This window comes from Capsicum annuum, chromosome 10, assembly GCF_002878395.1.
Source record: "Capsicum annuum cultivar UCD-10X-F1 chromosome 10, UCD10Xv1.1, whole genome shotgun sequence".
Lineage (NCBI taxonomy): Eukaryota > Viridiplantae > Streptophyta > Magnoliopsida > Solanales > Solanaceae > Capsicum > Capsicum annuum.
The window spans coordinates 214,309,130-214,329,014 of record NC_061120.1 but is presented as its reverse complement, the minus strand read 5'-3'; the positions used below and the strand labels follow the sequence as shown (position 1 = coordinate 214,329,014).

The 19,885-nt window shown below is 37.2% G+C and overlaps 3 non-coding genes and 1 pseudogene across 3 annotated transcripts; all 4 read left to right on the top strand.

Moving 5' to 3' along the window:
- The first annotated feature begins 2,299 nt into the window (after nucleotides 1-2,299).
- LOC124888410 lies at nucleotides 2,300-2,493 on the top strand. Its single transcript, XR_007046530.1, has one exon. It is a non-coding gene; the product is annotated as a U2 spliceosomal RNA (small nuclear RNA).
- A 14,759-nt stretch (nucleotides 2,494-17,252) lies between these two features.
- Nucleotides 17,253-17,449, top strand: LOC124888408. The gene has a single exon (XR_007046528.1). It is a non-coding gene; the product is annotated as a U2 spliceosomal RNA (small nuclear RNA).
- Nucleotides 17,450-17,644: 195 nt separating this feature from the next.
- LOC107854499 lies at nucleotides 17,645-18,365 on the top strand (annotated as a pseudogene).
- Nucleotides 18,366-19,668: 1,303 nt separating this feature from the next.
- On the top strand, nucleotides 19,669-19,863 carry LOC124888406. Its single transcript, XR_007046526.1, has one exon. It is a non-coding gene; the product is annotated as a U2 spliceosomal RNA (small nuclear RNA).
- Nucleotides 19,864-19,885: the final 22 nt, after the last annotated feature.

Below are 19,885 nucleotides of genomic sequence, written 5' to 3'. Positions count from 1 at the left end.
AAAAATCATCAAGCATGAATTTGTTAAAGGGGTTTTGAGATCCATGATTTTATTATGCTTTATGCATGTTTAATGATATTGTTGTTTTGGCCTTTAGGCCTTCCCCCCTTAAATTGATTTAAACCTATATGAATATGTATGATGTTGAAGATTTGATAGAGAACATTATTATTGAAATCCCTCTCTTTGATGATTTAGAGTTGATGAACTTGTTGGGAATGATTTAAGATGCTTGTTTAATGATTTGAAGGGGATCTTTTCAATGTTTAAGTATTTAACATGATTTTGTTGATGATGAGAGGGAGTTTCTTGGTACGATTTTGTTCTTATCTTAAAAAGAAAGAATTTCATGTGATTGACATTTTTGACATGACCACCTTGTGTATTTGAATGTTGAAAAAGAGAGGTTCTTGCATATGTTTACATGAGCTTTAAGAAAGAGTTTCTTGAAATGACTTATTGATATGGTGGTCCCAGATTTACGTTTTGAAATAGAGATTATTATATGCTAATAATGGCTCATAGATGTGACTTTCAAGTTAATGGTATGACAATACTATATAAATTTATGCCATAACAGAGTTAGAATTTTCAGAGTATGTTTTCAGAGAATTCATGTCTTAAAGAGTTAAAAATAGGCATAAAGAGAGTTAGGTGGTTGCCTGAAGAGGGCTAGAGTTCAAGTAACTCTTAGCCTAAAATCGTGATTTGCCGATTCGGGTATATTATTTTTATGCTGGCGATGGCCGTATGGCGTTGCAGAGTTAGAGACTCCAACCCTTGCGGTACACTTGGGTTGGAGGATTTCCCACTGAGTCAATGGCGGATTCCATATAGCCCATGGAATTTCGGAGTTGTAGGGTATACCACTTAGCGCAAAAGTAAAACGAAGAGTGTCACAGAGTTCAAATGATTTTACAGAGTCTTTCAAAAATAACCATGAGATTTATTACTATATGATATGTTTATGATCTATTTTAAATTGCTCTTATATATGTTATATGTTTACTATTATTTTGGATCTTCTCTGCGTACCAGTACATCTGTATTGACCCCTTACCTCCCAGGTTTGGAGTCTCAGTCCAAGGCTCTGGCAAATCAATAGAGTATTCCAGAGAGAAGTGATCCGTGCAGTGGTGAGCCTTCTTTGTTCCAGAAGGCCTGTTATTTCAGATTATATTATTCCATTGTTTTGGTCTACTGGGGGCTTTGTCTCAGTTTTCAGAACAGTTTTGAGATGTAGTAGAGATTTCTCAAACTGAGTCAGATCTTATTCAGATGTTTTAATTGGTAACTCATGTCTTGAAACTCAGAGTTAATGACCATGTTTTCGTATAAGATTGTATTTCCGCATATTCTCTTATGATATGAATGTTGTGCATGACTACTAGATAGAGTAGGACGTTTGTTGCTTCATGGTTTGGAATGTCCGTCATGGCCAGGCCCTAGTTCGGGTTGTGACAGCTAGACACTGTTGGATGCTAGCTAGAAGACTACTTTAGAATGTGCACTTTATTTTAGCTCTAATTGTAAGGCTCTGATATGAACCACATCAACAATTCTGCCCAACACTTCATTGTCTGTGCTAGAAAAAATTGTCCTGTGAAGAGAGAGGTTGGGAAGAAGGGTTATGTATTGAGTTTATATTATGTCCGGATGTAGCTAGATATCCTCTTTGATAGAATTATATATTATGCAAAATGAGCAACTTTGGATCCCTAACGTGAAACAAGAAAATATATTAAAGACTTTTTGAATATTGAATCTAATATCTAGCATGGGTCCCGACGAAGACCTCTCACTTTTGTTAGAGCGAAGGGTGCCTAACCTGGAAGTGGAAATAGGAATTTTCCTCGATGCGATAGAACTATAACAGTAGTTTATCTGGGATGAATTCCTACTTACTTGTCTTAGTAATGATAACGAAGTATGCCAAGGGAAGCTCGTGCCAACCTGCCGGAGAACAGACTAGTCAATCCATTGTAGTGAAGCCATAAAAGTGGTATAAAAGTTGTTTCAAGTCAAAACTCAAATCTTAACTGTGAAAGTTCAGTCTTTTCATGAATCCTCTTATACAAATTTTTGGCTCCGACAGTGATTATTTCTATTGGTTTGTTCCGATCTGTATTTAAAATGAATGGCTTTACAAAATATTTATTGAATTATAGACTATTTGGGAGGACCATATTTTGGCCTTTGCCCCTTTTGTTATGTTCTCCAGAGTTCCACATCAGAGGAAGATTGGAAGCAGACAGTAGAGAGTTGATATAAAAACAAAGGACCATTGCCTTTCAAATACATACCTTTCTCTGCCTTTTTGCTAAGATCAAGTGTAGTATCTGTTTTTATCAGTTTAATATCTGATATGTGGGCCATTGGCCCACACGATATTAATTCTATTTTTTGAGGGGAAAGGCTCATCAAGGTAGCTTGCTGCCTAGGCCTTCAAGCGACGCCTGAGCATTGCACTACTGCTTAGGTCTGGCACGGCCTGCCAATACTATGTTCAATGTTTTGGTAGTCTGTTGTCATGGCCCAAGTTAGTCTAGTAATCAACAACTTGAGTTAGTCTTATGGAAGTCCATGACTGCAGTAGAGTTAATAAGAAGTAAATGATAAGGGACACGATAATAAACACAAACCAGCAAAGAACAACAAAGTAAATGATAAGGGACAACACAAACCAGCCAAGAATAACAAGAGAAAACCAAGAACAAGATACAAAACAAGCACGGGAGCAACACAAAGAATCTGAGAATAAGAAGATAAGACACAAACACATAAATGCAATAAGATAAATGATAGATAAGATGACACAAGAAGTTAGAGAGAATGGTCAAATACCCCTCCAACCTTTACCCCAAATTCCAACTACACAACTATACTTTAAAGAGGCCCTATGACCCCCCCCCGAACTATTTAAAAATGGAATATATACCCCCAAAACGCTGACGTGACAAGAATGTGCGTTTCACTTTCTTTAAAGAGAGTGAAAACCGATTTTTTTATTAAAAATTTAATTTTAATATTTCTTTAAATAAATATATATAATTTTAATTATTATTTTTCTTTATTTATTTTCTTTCTCTTCTTCTTCAATTCATTTTCTTTCTTATTCCTCAATTCTTCTTCTTCTTTAAATAAATATATATAATTTTAATTATTATTCTTCACAAACAATGACATCAATGACATCCAAGAACTTATCAATGGCATTTTTCTTTCTTCTTCTCTTTAATTCTTCTTCTTCACAAACAATGGCACCAAGAACTCATCAATGAAATTTCTTCTTCTTCTTCTTCATTTTATTTCTTCTCTTCAACAAAACACAAAACACCATGGCTGCTCCCCACACACACACCGAATTCTGAAATTCCATAAAAAATAAATAACTAATTCCATTCCATTTCAAGAACACACACCCCAAATGGGTCTATCTTCAATTCCATCAAAATTACAAAATTAACAATAATTTCAAAAATTGGTGCAATAGATAAAATAAAATTTGGTGGTGGTGTTACGTCGATTGGTGGTGGAAAGTGGCGGTGCCGCCTTCACCGGAGTTCGTCAGTGGCGGGGCTATTCTCAAATATGATTTCATGGCGATTGGAGTATCAGTTTTGGATGATTTTTATTGAGGTGTGCTCGCATTAAGGTGGCGCACCTGTTGGGAGTGGTCCGCGATGCCAAAAGTCACCGAAGCTCCAGCGATGACAGCAGGTAGTGGTGTATTCGCGATTTGACGGCGGCGACGATGCCAACTTAGTTGATTCAAGCTGAGTTGCTCACATGAATTTTTGGAAATCTGAACATATTCATGAATCAAAATCTGGTCCTTTTCCTCAATTAATTCGGATTCCTGTGCTTCCAAAAATACTTCCAAAAGGAAAGAAAAATGGGAAATAGAAAGGGAAATTCAAAGAAGAGAATATATATATATATATATATATATATATATTTATTTTTATTCTTTTATATATATATATATATAAAAGAATAATAATTAATTTTTATATAAAAAATAATATTATGTGGAAATTAGGTGGCATTACATGGCAGGTGTGTATTGCTCACTTTCCATTACGTATCTGGGCGTCAGTGTTTGGTGGTATATATTCCATTTTTAAATAGTTCAGAGGGGTCATAGGACCTCTTCAAATTATAGTTGTGTAGTTGGGATTTGGGATAAAGGTTGGAGGGGTATTTGACCATTTTCTCTAAGAAGTTACAAAGAAAGAAGAACCAAACCATGTATTAAATGATAAAACCCTTAAACTCGCAACAACAAACACCAATCTTCTTACGGTGACCGCTAAGGAAATCAACTCCACCTTACAACAACCATTTCTAAGCAAAGATCAATAATGGCTTTCCCAAGCCCTACACTAATAGATTTTCCAAGCCCTACACTAAGGGTGTTATACTCTAAAATAGAGAAAAAGTATTTCACATATTCAGCATTCAAAAAACTAAAGAGAAAAGACCTAAAAGAGACTATATATAGCCTTATTACATAATGGGGGACAAAATGACTCCAATACCCCTAATGAGGTGGGGTGGCCATGGAGTGTTACTTGGATAAGGCTAAGTGACCAAAATGACCTTAATGAATTGGTCAAAACCGTGAGTCCTCAATCTTCAATGCTCCAAGCAATCTTCCACATGCGGGATGGCTATTTGGTGTACTCAAATCTACCCCTCCATGTAGGATCACATGTCCTCAATGCGACCAAAGCTTGATGCCCCACGTATTGACTTCGAATAATTTCATCAAAAGCTGAGGCGGCCATTTAACCCGTATCATCCTCCCCTTCTTGAAAAGTATTTGACCTCAAATCCAAACCTTGAAAAGTAGAAGAAAGGACAAACGAATATAAACTCCTCATGGAATGAGGGTTCGGATTAGCACGATAAATCATCTCAACATGCCAAGGTTGCACATATTTAAAATATAATGAAGGATCCTTTGAACTAAATATTAAATACTCAATGAAAAATGTACAAAGGATTTGGTTACGGGAATCACCAAGAGATAAGAAAGCTACAAGGGTCTTAATCGAATCACTCGGTCCAAAAGGTAGAATTAGGATCTTATGAGCCGCAAGACACAATTGACTTTTTATCTCATCAAGAGACCACACCAAGGGTGGTGATTCAATTGGTTCTAAAGTCCACGAGATCCATATAACACTATTACTCACACAAGTGGACTTACCAACAAATTTCCTACCTCTACATAAAACAAATCCAAAACTAGTATGGATGTCATCATAGGCAAAGAGGTAGTATAGAAAGGAATCAAGTATAGAGATATACATGGATGAAGACAATCCAATTAAGCACATACACTTTCCTTCTTGCAAATAAATAATAACTCGGCATCCATTGATATTCATGTAACTCAAACACAAGTGTATCAAGCAAAGATGCGCATTTAGAAACATTACCCCAAGGAGTCAATGGCACCTTTGCCCTTGGGTTTTCAAGAAGGACTACACATTCCTTACCCTTAAGAGTACTCTTATCTTTCAAAAAGAAATTTTCATCTTTAGGAGGAATGTTGTCATACCATAGTGGATTAGCATATCGGCTAAAGCCAATCTATACCATTATTTCTCCACTAGGTTCCCTAGGAGTATGTATATCATCTTCAAACAAGACATTATACCTAAAGAGAGCATGATCTATCTCACGAGTAGATTTTGAATAAGAAAGTTCTTCACTCTTTAACAGATCAATATCAAGTTTCAAAGAGGTTTTAAGTACAAGATTATCCCAAGAATAGCTCTCGGGTTCACTCCTATTTTGTTGACCAACATTTTCAAGTATTTCACTCACTTGAGTTCTATTAATCAAATCACACACATATTCAAGTGGTGGACTATTTTCACAAATAAGTTGATCAACACCAATTACACAAGATGATGTACTTCTATTAAACATATAGGCTTCAACACTAGGTGGACATAAATTGATCTTATAAGTAAAGGCTCTCAAAACAACCCCAAGTAGTCAACCATGGATGGAAGGATATAGTTTCTATAGTACCTATCATTTAACACAATGAGGTAGCTCGGTATCCCACAAATGGTCAACTTTCCAGCACTCTTTCTCGGATAAACATTGTAAGGCACATGATTACCCGTTGGTTTTGGTGATGCATATCCTCTTCTTCTCGTGGGACAACCTCTACTATAGCTAGGATAACCATTCACACCATTTCGATTTTGATAAAAAGTACTACTAGGTAAAGAAAATGAATTTTCACACTCCACATATACTCTCATCAAAGCTCTCATAAGCTTTGCGAATGAAAGGGTTATAACTAACATCAAATTTAGGTTCGGTGTGGGAAGTGTAAGAATCCTCATATACCTCAATTTCATCACAAGAACCATCACAAGGTCTTACATCATCCCTATATTCCCCACAAGCGCTAGGCACTTCATTCTCCTTATTTTTTCCCTAATACCGTGACCCTCAAATCTGCCCAGGTTTTGATCATGGCTATTTTCATAGCCCCGACAATCTCCCTCAACTTCGTATCTATAAAATCCTTCACTACAATCATAGTCTCCCATGTTGTAGTCACAATAATCCTCGGCTATCGAAGACATGTTTCCCTTATATCACCTTTAAAACCTACAAAAAAAAAAAATTAGTAGTTAAAGCTCCTCTCCAACACTCGTATACACTCACCTTTGTGATTCTCACAATCGGAGCGGTGAATATTGAAAGTTGCTTATACTCTGGTAGTCAATAAGGTGTCAATCACTACTTAGAGGTAGGAATATATTCTTGTTCGATCGACTCAAGACACAAAATAAAAAATTCTACTTACGAACTTGAAACAAAGAAGTTCAACGAATCAAAACGAGAAAAGCACACAAAGAACAAAAGTACGAAAAAAAAAAAAGCAGACTCAAACAACTAATTCACAATCTAGTAGGTGATTAATAGTTGCTAATTAGTATTAGAATCAAGAAATGAAACTAAGGATACAAAAAAAAAGAAACTTAGAAATCTGAAATTTTGAGCCTAAGTTTGTTTTTAGGGGGTGATGATGTGGCACTTTGGTGACGTGGTCGTTTGCAATTTGGATTGGTCAAATTTTAATTTGAAATGGTGAAAATCAGCTTTGGGAGAGAAACAACAAGACTTGGATCTTTTTTTTTTTTTTTAATTTCAAAAAGGGTTGACTTTCTTGCACCCTTTTGGAAAGACACCTTTTTGAAAGGTTGTTGGCTCTTTCCTCTTTTGTTAGTCTTGGAATAAGCTTTTACTCCCTTTTGGTAAACAAGACTTTTGAAAGCCCTTTTGTCCCCTTTTCTTTTTGGATGTCTTGGAATTGTGTCTTTCAAGACAAACACAAAACCACACTCCATTCTTTACCCTTTTAGATCAAACCACTTCCTTTTGAATGTTCTTGGTCAGCAATACATGAAGAACAACAAGAACATTCAAGAATGGAAACCAACCCAAATGAGCTCCAAATTGAATGATTTTTGTTTCTTTTGGCTCACGTTGAACTCTACAACAACAAAAACACGTTTCAAGCCCACATCCTCAACAACAAACATCAACAACACACTTTTAAGCCATCAATCCTCAAAAAGCAGCAACCATCAAAGTTTAAGAACAACTCGAAAATGACTCAAAATTCGGATCTTGACTCTTTAGTGTTAGTAAAGAAGGGGCTAATACTAGAAAAAAGCAAAACATAAAAATCTCCTAAATATAAGATACAAATTTCGGCCTAGACACCAAAAATGGAACAGAATGTTTTTTTTGGATTTTCGGTTTTTCAACATTTTTTTGTGATTTTCTAGTTAACAAGTCCAAGATTGATTCCGTAGGAACCAAATCAATCCTTTCTCTGATACCAAATGATAAGGGACACGATAATAAAAACAAACCAGCCAAGAACAACATGAGAAAACTAAGGACAAGATATAAAACAAGCATGGGCAGCAACACAAAGAATCTGAGAATAAGAAGATAAGACACAAACACACAAATGCAATAAGATAAAGGGATAGATAAGATGACATAAGAAATTATGAAGAAAGAAGAACCAAACCGTGTATTAAAAGATAAGACCCTTAAACTCGCAACAACAAACACCAATCTTCTTACGATGACCGCTAAGAGAATCAACTCCACCTTACAACCACTGTTTCTAAGCAAAGATCAATAATGGCTTTTCCAAGACATTCACTAATGGCTTTTCCAAGCCCTACACTAAAGGTGTTATACTCTCAAAGAGAGAAGAAGTCTTTCACATATTCATCATTCAAAAAATTAAATAGAAAAGACCTAAAAGAGACTATATATAGCCTTATTACATAATGGGAGACAAAATGACTCCAATACCCTTAATGAGGTGAGGCGGCCATGGAGTATTACTTGAACAAGGCTAAATGAACAAAATGCCCTTAATGAAGGGCCCGAAACCATGAGTCTTCAATCTTCAATGCTCCAAGCAATCTTCCACAGGCGGAATTGCTCTTTGGTGTACTCAAATCGGCCCCTCCATATAGGATTCCTTGTCCTCAATGCAACCAAAGTTTGATGCCCCATGTACTTACTTCGAATGATGTCATCGAAATCTAAGGTGACCATTTGACCCGTATCAGTAAAAAAATACAAAAGTTCACTATTTGCTTAGGTGTTGTAACTAAATATCATGTATACTCAGAGATTAGTATGTCCTATTTTTTGTTCAGTTCCCTGAGTTACAGATAAAACTATCATATGAAAGGAAAGGTTTATATTACTTTTATATTTGTTGAGTACACTCTACTTTTAGTACTTTTTTATTTTGTGCATCCAAGGGTGTGGCCTAGTGGTCAATGCATTAGGTTGAGCACCATGATTAATTTTTAGCAAGACAAAAACAGATATGCATAGTCATGCTTAACTGAATTTTTCTTTACTTCATAATGAAAGAGTTTTGATGTCTAGACACCATTGGATGCTAGATAAAAGACTACCTTAGTATGTGTACCTTAGCTCAGAACATGTAATTCCTTAATAAAGGTCTTACTTGTGAAAGTATAACCTCACACAGTGTGGTGATAGAAACTTCTTCATATTTTTTTTAGTATCTACCTGCTTGTTTGGTGTCATCATGTGGTGAAAGTTCAGTTGTAATTGCAAGGCAATCATATCAACCATCTTACCTAATCCTTCATAGTCTGTACTTAGGACATAGTCCACTATAGAGGAAGGTTAGGAACTATTGGTCAATTCTGACCTTTATTCAATATAAGTTGCTTTGCAAATATTTATTGAATTGTATACTATTTGGGAGGGCTATATCTTGCCTGGGCCTTTGTAACACCCCGTATTTCGGGCTAGAACAAAAATCGTCACTTCTATGCGTAGATGATCCAAAAGCCTTAAATCTTATGTAAATTTGGTATGTTAATCAATTATGGAGTGTGGGAACCTATTTGAGCATGAATTGAGATCGTAGAGGTCCCCTAACTCAAGGACGAGTTGAAAGCTTTCCTATCGTTCGAGTTGAGTAGCGTCGAAACTTGGGTCAACTTCAATCAACCATAACTCTTTGTATATAATGAATTAAAGAACCTACTATATATCAAATGAAATATCTTCTAATTATCTTTACAAAAATACCAACTTTTCCAAAATACGATACCTGAATGAAAAGTTACAGCCATTTTCATGAGAGGCAGTAAGCTAGGGCGATAATCGAGGAGGCGCCCTGCCTATTCCTGCCAGTGTAATTTCCTGCAGTCAAGCTTCGTGTCCAATAGGGATATTTGGGTCATTTACCACCCTTAAATAGCCCCAATAACATGAGATTCAGCCTCTAATAACCAAATTATACCCTCATTCTCTCAAATTCTCTCAAGAATACTTCTTACGGTTTCAACCCAAAGATCAAAATATCTTAAGATTTCACCATGGGTTTTTAATAATTCTTTGAGATTCGGAATCCCCATTGTGAGGGCTACAAGAAGCACCCATCAATTGTTTGAATAGCATCCCTAAAGCACGAGTTCATTCAAGAGTCATAAATTAAGGTACGTGGGGTTTTCCTAAAAATCTCATGGGCATAGAAATCATGATTTTAACGAAAAGGGTTTTAGATTTATGATTTATAGTCATGTTTTAGAAGTCTCGATGGCATTGTTTTGGTCTTTAGGCCTTTCCCCAAATTGATTTAAAATTCTACATCTATGTATACATATTTTTAAGGTTGAATATTCAATTGAGAGCATGAATTGTAATGAATCCCTCTCTTGTTATGGTTTTTCCATCTTTCATATGATATGAATTGTTTTGAAATGCATCTTGAAAAGCATGGTATGAAATGTCTTGATTATTGCTATGACTTGAATATGATTTTTGAATTCAAAAGAGAGGGTTGTTTGTATTGATAAATATTGAATATGAATATCTAAGGGAAAGAGTTGCATGATTTGACAAAGATTTCAGAATCACCACATCGTTATTGAAAGAATGATAACCTTTGAATAGTTTTGACTTGTGCTTTCGAAACATGAAATCTCTTATACTATTTGCATGTTTGGGTGGTCTGAATTGAGTTTTGATGAAAGAATCATGCATGATGAATTATGGCTCAGAAATAGGACTTGCAAGTCTTGGTGTGACGATACCAACTTAGATAATGTCATGTTAATTCATAACATAATAGAATGTATGTTTGAAATCAAATTTTTAGATTTTGAAACTAGAATGATGCATGTTTCAGAAAAGACTAAAATTGGACATAAAAAGAGCTTAGGTGGTTCACCAAAGAACGCACGATTTCAGACAACTCATTTCCCAAAACCGTGATTTGCCGATCCGAGTATATTATTATACGCTGGCCTAGTGCCTTATGGCATATCAGACTCAGACACTCCAACCCTTGCAGCACACTTGGGTTGGGGGCTTCCCCGCCGAGCCAATGGCGGATTCCATATAGCCTGTGGAATATCAAACTTGTAGAGGAGTGCCACCTAACTAGAAGTAATACAAAGATCATGAATTGCAGTGATAGAAAGTTTTTTTATGATTTTATCAATAATGCCCATGTGTTTCGAACTTATATCTTATAAGATTTTTTATGAATAGCTCTCAATTATTTTATTTATATAAAAGCTTTATTTTAGATTGCTCTGCGTACCAGTTAATCTGTATTGACCCCCTACCTTCCAAGTTCCGAGGCACAATCTAGGGGCATTGATAAGCAGTAGATTTCTTCAGACAGAATTGCAGAGTCCAATTGGTGAGCCTTCTATATTTCAGAAGGCCTATTTATTTTCACATATTTATCATTAGTCAGGGTTTTGGCCTACTGGGGGCCTTGTCCCAGTCTTTAGACAGTTGCTATTAGTTATGTAGTAGAGATTTCGCAAACAATTTTCAGATGTTATTAGATGGTTTTGGATTTTATTTTCCATTTTTGAATTTATGTCAGACTTATGACCATGATTTTGTTTTGTTATATATTTCCTGATACAAGAACGAACACACAACACAGATTCAAGAGATCTACAAGATAAAAAACAATAGAGAATCAAAGGCCCCACTCAACTTCTCTATGTTTTCAAGACAACAACAACAATATTCAACAAAGTAGATGGAGAATACAAGATTACAAGGACTATAGTGAATCGAAGAGTCCCCACAAGGCTTCACTATGTCAAAACATAAACAACAAGATTACAATAACAAGAAGGCTACATGTACATTAACAACAACAAGGAACCACGGATTCAACAAGATACAAGATAAATAGTTAGACCAAAAGAAGGGACAATCTTAAGAACCCAAGAATTGTTACACTCTTAGACCCTTAAACACTATCCGAGACACAAACCTAACTCTACGTTGACACAAGAGGGACTTTACCTCCTCTAAACACCAACTTTTCAAGCCAATATGCAAACACAAGTGAATCTTCACTTGTCTAGCCCTAGTTTCGATTGGAGCTCTTAAGAGAGAACTAAAGTGTTGCAAATGTTACAAGTATCAAAATATGATCAACTAAGTGAATAAAACCCTAAGTGGTTCTATTTATATTACATTCCCCAAAAGACTTAAAATAACAAAGGTGCCCTTTTAATGAATAAGGCTTCAAGGCCACCCCTTTAGTGCACACACAAGATTGGTTTTTGTCTTCTCCCACACTTAAGCTCGGGCCTTCTCTCAGTTTCCTTTGACATACACAAAAAGGGTCCATCTACGAGATCACACTTGTATCATTCTCTCCATCTTGAGAGGATTTTGACCTCAAACTCAAGCAATCTTCACCCGCAAGCTATCCTCTTCGAATAATCTTTTCTCGGCTCCTCCCAAGGTTAGGATATTCAACCAAGGGTGTCATGAGATCATCAAGCTTGCTCCTTGGGCTTGGATGTCCTTCAACCTGTACATAAGAAGAATGGATGCTAGGCAAAGTGCTAGCATCTCGGTTAGTAAGCATCAAAGTGTCTTTGTGGGTAAATCCCACTTCTTGAAATCTCGGCTCCTCCTCTTCTTCATCATCCTCACCCTCAATTTCCTCTTCTAAAACATCACTAAGCATGATTCTCCTTGCCATAAACAAGGGTACTACACACTCTCCATCAACCGGCCAAATATCTTCCACACCTTCATCTATTTCTACCTCGGCTTCTTGCTCTCCATCTTGAGCGTTTTCATCAAACTCATTCATTGCAAACCCCACCTCCTCACCAAGGTAATACAATTTTCCTTCCCTAAGGATTATATTTCTCTAGTTTGGGCACTCATTAGCTTTGTTCCTCCACCCTTGACATTTAAAATATTGAAATCCTTTAGGACAAGAAGTAGAATTTGGTTTACCATCATTTGTCGAAAGATACCTTTGGGAAACCTTGGTCTCATCTTGGATCAGCTTGGCCTCAGGTTTCTCCTCATTGGATGAGTCAATCTTGTCCTTGTGCCAATCCGAGGGTGATTTCCCCTTGAACTTACTGCCCACCCTTCTCTGTATCTCTCTCTCAATCTCTAAGGTGGCTTGGAAAATAGCATCAATTGTGTTAAACTTGTGTAAGGTAAATTGTGAAGTAATATCTCTATCCAACCCCACCTTGAATCGTATGATGTCATGACTCACTTGTTCCCATCTATGATCAAGTTTCAAGATGAGTTGTTGGAATTCATCGTAGTAAGCCATGATGTTTTTGTTTCCTAGCTGGAAGACTACCTAAGATTGTGCACCTTAGCTCAGAACGTGTGATTGCTTAATAAAGGTATCACATGTTGTGTTGGTAGAAACTTCTTCAGGTTGTTTTCAGTATCTATCTGCTTGAGCAGTGTTTCTCAAGTAGTGAAAGTTAGTTCAGTTGTCATTGAAAGGCGATCATACCAACCATCTCGCCTAATGTAAGGGCTAACTTTTTTGTACAACGACGGTGAGGATGGTCCGAATTGTGGTTGGTTTAACCACTGGACTGTATGTTTTATGAAAATCAATCCCAGGTATTTGGGTGAACCCTTTTGCAACCAAATGTGCTTTGTACCTATCAATGGAGCCATCAACCTTTGTTTTGATTTGAAACAACCATTTGCATGGAACAATATTTCTGGTGTGGTCCAGTGGAACCAACTCCCAAGTATGGTTTTCTATTAGTGCATCATACTCAGCGTACATAGCATCTCTCCGATATGATAATTTTTGTGCTTATTTGTGGGTTACAGGTAAAATGGTAGGTACAGACTGGGTTATTTGGCCAATGTAGTCAAAAAATTTTGCCGCTTGACAATGTTATTTTGTGACCTTGTTACTACACAATTTTGCTCTATTTGTGGAACTTGAACTATGGGTTCAGTGGGTGGAGGCAAGTTAAGAGAGCAACTGCTCACACCTCTATTAGCATGGAGGGATAGTGATAGCTTTGGGCGACGCTGATAAACATGAGTAACTGGTGGTTGGCGATGTAGAGAGCAAGGATACACAGAGAAGGTAGGGGGTGGGCTTTGAAATATGAAGTGGGATGGTTGGGTATCAATAACAGGGAATAGGGAAGTAGTTTGAGGATTACCTCATCCCGGAGTGGTGACCCTGGGTTATTTCCCTGTGCGGTGCGAACTGAGCAGGTATCTTGGTGTGCAACTGGCCTGTTCGGAATAGTGGGACAAAGCAAGGTGAGACAGGATTAATAGCGGTGGAACCAATTTCCACATCTGGATTTTGATGTTTTAAAGTGTTTTCCCAATTTAAATATGAAAAGCTTTGTTTCACCTGAGAAAAAATATTATCAAATGGGAAAATTTCTTCTAAAAATTTTACATCCCGTGAGAGAAAAAGTTTAGAGCTGGTGGGGTCAAAACACTGATGGCAATGATGAGTGACGGAGAAACCGAGATAAACACAAGGTTTGGAATATGGTTCTAATTTATTTTGGGTATATGGTCATAACCATGGGTAGCATAGACATCCAAATGTACAGAGAGATTCATAAGCAGGTGTTTTGTTGAAAAGAACTTCAAATGGGGACTTGTTATTAAGAGTGGCAGTAGGCAGGCGATTAATGAGAAAGGCAGCATGATGGCAGGAAAATGTCCAAAAATTGAAGGGCAAACTTGCTTGATGAAGCAACATTTTAACAGTCCCAATAAGGTATCGATGACGTCTTTCAGCCAAGGCAACCCATTGAGGAGTATGGGGAGGGGGAGAGACAAGGTGTTGTATGCCATTAGAACTAATGTATGGTTCCATGACTTTATATTCTCTGCTTCCATCAGTGTAAAGTAAGAGGATTTTGTGACCAAAATATTTTTCAAGCATAGGATGTAAGCTTTGAAAGTGTTTTTGCACTTCATGTTTGTTTTTCATTGTGTACAACCAAATGTATTTGGTGTACTGATCAACAAATAGACAATAGTAGCAATTTTTATCAATAGAGAGAACAGGGGATGGACCTCATAAATCACTGTAAATTATTTCTAATGGATGTTTGCTAGACAAAGTGTTTGACTAAAAGGGAAATCTATGAGCTTTATTGCAGTAACAAGAATTACAATAAGTAAACTTGTCTTTTGAAGAATATGAAAGACGGGAGCTGTTTAAAATGGAAAGTAACCCTCGAGAGTGGGGATGGCCCAATCTTCGATGCCAGAGATGTAAGGAAGGTCCATCAATGGCAATGTTGATGTTTGGTCGAGTCAGGGATGGCCATTCATAGAGACCTGCTTTATTCGGGCCATGCAGAAGAGGTGCTCCCATAGTCAGATCCTTCATAAGAAAAGTAAAAGAAAAAAATTCTATGGAGGTTAGATTTTCTTTGCAAAATTGATGAACTGAAATGAGTTAGCGTTTGATAGCTGGAGCACACAAAATACTAGAAAGTTTGAAGGCAATATTTGATGCAGTTGAGTGAGTATTACCATTTTGAGTAATCGGAATCACATTACCATTTCCCATTGTCACTGCATCCATACCTTTGAATTCTTGGACATTATGGAGTGAGTTGGTATCCGAGGTGATGTGGTGAAAAGCACCTGAGTCAATAATCCAAGGATTACTCGGCGTTGAGTGCGCGGCAAAATTTGCTTTTGCTTCAAAGTGGTTATGGGATCGAAAGCGGCAAACATTTGTTGTATGTCCAAATTTGTCACAAAGTTGACAATGTACTCGTGATGAATGGTGTGGGAAGTTACGCCACTAAGAATTATCCATCGGATTACACCACTGGGAATTATCCGTTGGATACTGAGAATGAGTGCTTTGATTAGGCTGCCTGTCTTGGGGACGCCAGTTACTATTGTTGGATGGGCGTCTATTGTTGCGTGGGCTGATGGAGCTGAGGAAAAGTTCATGATCAAGAATCTTGTCAAAAAGTTCTTCATAGCTAATAGGAGAGTCCCTTGCCCGTATGGCTGCAGAGATTTCGCGAAATTCTGACCCGAGTCCACTTAGTATTTTCACCACTAGTTCTTCATTATTGACGGGTGAACCTGCTATGGTGAGTTCATCAGAGAGAGCGAATCTCTCGCATATATTCGGCAATGGATTTATTGTCCTTATTGACTCGATTGAGATGGTGACAAAGGCTGAAGACATGGGTTTGCGATTTCTTTGCAAAGGAAGTGTGAAGTTGATCCCACGCAGCTTTGGAGTTGATAGCAGAAGGTACCGTGGGTGCGATTATGGCATCTACAGATGCCATGAGAGCATTTTGGAGCAATTTATCCTGAAGAAACCAATCCTTCTACGCCGTGTTGGCTGTCTCAAGGCCGTTAGTTGTTATTGTTTGAGCAGGGGATAATATGGTGCCATCAAGATGACCATAGAGGTCATGGCCATGAAGCAACATGGCAATCTGGGCTTTCCATATGGTAAAATTAGTGTTGCCAGTTAGTTTAATGGGCAGCTGGGATGATGGATTAAATTGAATCAAGTGTTTGAGGACAGGGGCAACGTCAGCATTAATGACGGGGTTAGAAGAGGCCATTGCTGCAAAGAGAAGAAGAAGAAGAAGAAAAAATGGATCTTGGACTCTGTTAAGAGTATTTTGGCTTTGATACCATATAAATGTAGAGAATGAAGATGAAGTTGTTTTGATTTCATTGATATGTATGTGTATATATACAAGATAACACAAAACAAATAAGGAAAGAATCAACTAATAAAGAATTGTGATCTTCTCCTAAACAGAAACTAAATCACTAAACTGATCTTCCATATCTCAGTTATCAATCAGGAATACATACTCCATTAGATAGCAAGAACACTTGTGAACTCGGATAACCTTATGGCATGCTGCCAAATCTACTCTACTCTACACTATCATCTTTCTTCTTTTTGATTAAAACATGACAAATATTTATTCAACTGCGGCTACACTTACACCAAGAACTCCTATTGCTTCAAGAGCTGATTCAATTGCAACATTTACTGTGACAAGACGAGCGTTGAAATAAAGGAAGATTACACTGAAGCCGCAAAAGAGGTTTATAAGTTGTTTCAAATCACAGAGTTTAAATCTTAACTGGGACATTTTAGTATTTTCTTAAATCCTCTTATATAAATCTTTTGGCTCCGACCCTGTTATCTTCTATTAGTTCATTCCTAACTTTATGCAGAATGATTTTTACAAAATATTTATTGAATTATAGACACTATTTAGGAGGACTATATTTTTTCCTTTGCTCCTTTTGTTATGTTCTTTAGTTTTATGGTGTTCACTTTTCCCACACCAGAAGAAACAAGTTGCTACAAAAACAAAGGCCCATTTACATGAAAACTCTTAACTTTCTCGGCCTTTTGGCTAAGATCAAGTGTAGTATCTGTTCTTATCAGTTTAATATCTGATAATGTGGATCATTGGTTCAGACGATATTAACTCTATTTTATGATGTGGAAGGTTCATAAAGGTAGCTTGCTGCCTGGGCCTTCATGTGTCGCCTAAACGTTGCACTACTGCTTTGGCCTGGTGCACCCCACCAAATCTAGTTCAATGTTTCTGCAATATGTTGTTTTTGAGTCCTTTATACTTGTTTTTTATTGGAATTATTAATTGTGGTGTCTGTGCACCTCAACTATTTCATTGAATCATCGGATGCCTACCACCTCTAAAGTACTCACCCGTTTCATTGATCTCTAGAGGCCTTTGGATGCTAGCTAGAATACTACTTTAGAATGTCGGAGCCAAAAATTTATAGACTGATTCTCTCACCCACAAAACTGCTGCTCTCGATCCCACCCATTCTTAAGTTGGCTGATGCACTTAATCAGAAAGTGAAGTCTGTGAGGTACACTCGTGGTAGTTTCATCTTTCTTGGGGCTCAACCATATCCACATCACCATCTCTCTGAAGATGTGGGCATGCTTGACAGCTATTTCGGTAAAGTTTGGTGCAGGCAGCAATGCATATTTGATGGATAGTGCTGTTACACAACAGAACTGGCATGTGTATTCTTCTTCAGCTGAATCTGCCGATGCCAATTATGTGAATCCAGTTTATACACTGGAAATGTTAGTACTCAATCTAGCACTGCTGCTGAGATGACTGAAGTTTCAGGCATTTGTAGGATTCTTCCAGAACCTAATATATGTTATTTCGACTTTGACAGCAATCTCCACAATTAACATAACACCCGTGGATGGATTCAGCTATGCAAGTTTTGAAGCAGTGTTATGATTTCAGAGAGGTCAACTTGACTGCAATGATTGAGAGGGTGTTGTCCGATGATTACGCTGTGACACTCCTGAGAAGCAACTTTATACTGAGTCTGGCCTGGACATTATCGGATCTGGAGAAAAGACTACTGAAGTACTTGGTAAGGGAGGATCAGTTACATACCTCACATTTAGTAGCGGTGACAGCTGCGGATCCCCCAGATCAATCCTTAATATCTAGGCGTGCAAATAATGTTTCTTTGTGGATTCATGAGGTCTAGTAGTAGCATTAGTGTTTGGTATTTAAATTCTGTGGTAAGTCCGGGATGAAATGAACTGTCTCTACTAAGTTAATGAACCTCGTTGTTAGAGTGCGTACCCTACTGATTTTAGTGTTTTACTCTAATAGTTGTCTATCAGTGGAACAAGTGAGCTAACGTGGTTCACGTAAGTAAAGTATGAAGCCAATATTTTTACGTGGAAAACACCCGGCTCAAGAAATGTAAAAACCCACGGGCCTGTACCTCTACAGGATTTAACCCCAACTTCACTAAAACTTTGAGCCTCAAAAATCTACAAATTACAAGACTTCTTGTAAACTAGGAATTAAACTTCTAACTCCTATTTCTACAATAACACAAATCTTTCCAAGATAAGTGTTCTCAAGTCTTTGAGTTCCCTAACTTGAAGACACAGCTCCTAACTCAGTTTATATTTCACTGAGACTAGAACTAAGACTCAGTACAACTCAAAGAACCAACCTATTACACAAAGTCTACGACTTGCTAAGTAAAGGACCAGGTTCTTCTTTAAGCTAGTGAACTGATTTGCTGATTGATGCTTATCAGTGCATGAGTGAAGCACTTGAATGTTGTTTCTTGTATTTAAGCCAACTCCTGATTTAAGTCGTTTAGATGATGTGCTTTTCTTTCTTTAATAGGACTCTAATAGGACTCTATTAGGTAGTTTCACTCCTTGTTCCATTATATCTCGTTGATCCTTGATCGAGTAGGACTCTGATATTTGCTCAATCTTCAAGTGTTTGTGTTTATCCACCTTTCAACTTCTTTGCTGCATGTGATAAGCGTTGAGAGCATATCTGAATTTCCTTGCTTATCCACTCCTGTCTTTACGCATTGTCAGCCTTGCATCTATTTCGATGTGCTTCACATGTGAGGAGCAGTATGACTAACATGTTTCACACACATATGTCAATCATCAAAACTCCTTTGCTCTAACACTTGTAGCATTATACTAACGTTTTTGTGGGAGACTATATAAAATATCATCATTTGTGAATATGTTTGTACTCCATGTTCTTCTGAATGTGTTTTACGCTTTGAACATTCACCTGTTTTAAAAAATATTATTGAATTGCAGACTATTTGGGAGGACTATATATTTCTTTTGCTCAACAAATCTTATATTGCTTTTGCTCAACAAATCTTAGTTTTTGTTGTTCAATATTTCCCACATCAGAAAAAAGTAAGAAAGAGACACCAGAAAGTTGCTATAGAAACAAAGGCCCATTGACTTGAAAACTAATACCTTTCTCGGCCTTTTGGCTAAGAGCAAGTGTAGTATCTGTTCTTATCAGTTTGATATCTGATATGTGGGCCATTGGTCCACATGATATTAACTCTATTTTTTTAGGGGGAAGGCTCATCAAGGTAGCTTGCTGCCTGGGCTTTCTCACGTTGCCTAAGTGTTGCACTGTTGCTTGGCCTGGCGCACCCCACCAAATCTAGTTTAATTGTTTAG